Genomic DNA, 2,856 nt, shown 5'->3' on the forward strand with positions numbered 1-2,856 from the left:
TTTGGGGATTTTATCCTGGATTTGGGGTTTTTATCCCAGGGCTGGTGGTTTTATCCCAGAGTTGGGGTTTTTGTCCTCCCGGATGGAAAATGAGCTCCAATCCCTGCCTGATTCACAGTTTAAGTTTCCATTCTGGTAAACGAGGAAAAAAACCCTCCCCAAAAAAACTCCAAAGCAGGAATTCAATGGGAAAATGGGAATGGAGCCCAACCCAGCCTCAAGGCCCTGATCCCATTGCTCAGGGTGGGAAAAGCTCCTCTGCAAGGGGGATTTGTCCAGGGCAGGGACTCCCTGGTTGGATTTGGGATCTCCCACTGGGTTATCCCTGCCAGGATGATCCTGCTGAGCATCTCTTGCTCCCAAATTCAGCTGCTGCCCAAATCCCTCTGCCAAACTGCAAAGTGCAGGTGGGATCCTGCCAAAAAAACTCTGGGATGAGCCTGGCTGGAGCAGGGATGGGGCAGCAGCTCCAGATCCATTCTGGAGTCCTTGGGTTGCCTCAGCCCTGCCCTCCCTCCTCCCCTCCCACCCCAGGGGGTTTTTTATGGACATCCATCACTTTTCCAGTTGCTTTTCCCTTTGTTTTCCCAGGACAAATAAAAAAAGGGGCTGAGCTGTTTGAAAAGCAAATCCTTGGAGAGCGGGAAGGCATCAATCATTCCCAGGGGATAAATATCCCTGTGATTAATGGGAACCGGGAAAATCCCACACCTGACTCCAGAGCCAAGGGGGTCCCACCAGCCCTAAGGAAGCCGAATTCCCATTTGTGTCCAAGTGGGAAGGGAAAAAACATCATTTAAATCCATCCTGATCCTCAGGATTATCCTGGCACAACACTGCCCCTGCTCAGGGCCAAATCATTTCTGGCAAGGATAAAAAAAGCTCCCCTCAAAAAAATGGAAGAGGGAGGGAGGAGGCTGCCTGTGGATAATGGAAGTGCTGAGCAACATTTGCATGCCCTGAACCACATTCCTGGCAAAAATCCTGGGATTGGAGCCAAGGAAAGCTCCGGCTGCAGAGTTGGCAGAGCAGCAGGAATGGGTTTGGGGCACAGAGCCGGAGAGGGGCGGGAAGGGCAAGGACACCCCTGGGATGAGGGATTGTCTGGGAGGAGAGAGGGAAAGCCCTCGGGAATGAGGATGGATCCTTTGGGATGCAGGGATGTTCCCAGGAGTGAGGGAAGCTGAGCCATGAGGACACCCACACTTGGAGCACCCTGGGATAAGGGAAAGTGTCCCCTGGGATTGGGATGAGCTTTAGGGTCTCTCCAAGCCAAGCCAATCCATGATTACACAGGGATTTGAAGCTCTTCAGATCCCTCAAGGGTCTTCAGTATTGGTTATTCCCATTGTTATCTGTGTTATCCATGGGAACTCCTCATCTCTTCCCAATCCAGCTGCAGCACCAGGGAAGGACCATGGATCATATCCCAAGTTTTTGGGTCCACCTGGTGCTTCCTCCAGCCAATGGATTTAGGGAATAAGGGGAGAATCCAGGTGGCGCAACCACCCAGGCAGAATTCCACAAAGGAAAGGGAAAAAAAGGAGGAAAAAAGACAGGAATATTTCCCACCTGGGACCCAAACCTTCCCTCCGTGCTGGGGATTTCACAATGGAAACATTCCAGCTGAAATTCCCATTTTTTTCCCCTCTGGGTCTCCCAGCTGAGGTCCCCTTTACTCCAGGGAGAGCCGCATCCCTGGGATTATCCCGGGGGAGTCTGGTTCTCCTTCCGCTCCAGGAGCTGCCAGGGACAGCAAGGACACAAGCACAAGAGAGACTCCCGGGATTTTCCCACTGGATGCCTCTGGAGCCAGATCCTCCCAGTTCTTGTTCCCACCGAGGGCTTTTCCTAATGTTGATTCCAGGATTTCCAAGAGGCACCCACCAGGCACGGTGCTCCCAAAAATTCTTCTCATCCAGAGTTTTTTGGGACACATTTCCAAAGGAAAAACTTTGGAGAGAGGTCCACGCCCCCTCCAGCCCTGCCTTCCCACCCAGAGCTGCCTGAGGGATATTCCCAGCTCTTCCAGCCAGTCCAGTTTTCCATGGGACTGTTTGAGTCTCCCAGAAGTGCTGCGGCTGGAGCAGGATCTCAAAGGAGGAGAAAGGGAATGGGATCCAGTGCTGGGAACGGGATCGTGATCTGGGAATGGGATCCTGTCCTGGGAATGGGACCCTGTTTGGAAAAAAGGAACCTCTCTGGAGAATGGGATCCTATTCCCAGGACAGAATCCCATTCCCAGATAATGATCCAATTCCTAGATCAGGATCCCATTCCCAGATCAGGATCCCATTCCCAGGGAGGGGAGAAGCTTTCCAGGAACATTTCCAGGGACTCTTTCCCCTATCCCAGGCTGGAGCCTTGTGGGGATGAAGCAGGCCTGAATTCCCTGGGCCAATCCTGAGCTCAATCCAGGATCTGGGCTGGGATTTTTCCCCACATCCCATCCTTATCCCCACTTCTCCCGGGGCTGACGGGCACAAACCTCACCCTCCGCACCCTCCTCCTCCTCCTCCTCGTCCTGAGCTCCCTGTTTGGCTTGGACGCCTCTGGAAATGAAAGGTTTTCCGGCTGTTCCTTCCCCTCCCTCTCCCACAAAGGGAATAAAAACACTCATGTTTGGCCAGGGGATTTCATCCTGGAAACGCCTCTGGGGAGCAAGGAAAGCCTTTTCCGCTGGGCTCGGCAGGTGCGGAGCTGCTCTGGAGCAGGGCCAGGGATTCGCAGCTGAAATCCTGGAGTTCAGCCTGGGCTGGGACTCAAACCCCGGAGTTTAGTGCAGTGTCTGACCCCAAATCCCTGATCCCATTCCCAGGGCTGGATCCCATTCCCAGATCAGGATCCCGTTCCCAG

The 2,856-nt window shown here is 53.5% G+C and overlaps 1 long non-coding RNA gene across 1 annotated transcript in view; it reads right to left on the minus strand.

Moving 5' to 3' along the window:
* Positions 1 to 2,850, minus strand: part of LOC117245404 — a 6,056-nt gene extending 3,206 nt beyond the window's left edge. Inside the window, exon 1 of the long non-coding RNA XR_004500076.1 lies at positions 1,573 to 2,850. This is a non-coding gene — a long non-coding RNA (uncharacterized LOC117245404). The remainder of the gene's footprint in view (positions 1 to 1,572) is intronic.
* Positions 2,851 to 2,856: the final 6 nt, after the last annotated feature.

Source organism: Parus major, chromosome 22 (assembly GCF_001522545.3).
Source record: "Parus major isolate Abel chromosome 22, Parus_major1.1, whole genome shotgun sequence".
In the NCBI taxonomy this organism is placed as follows: domain Eukaryota; kingdom Metazoa; phylum Chordata; class Aves; order Passeriformes; family Paridae; genus Parus; species Parus major.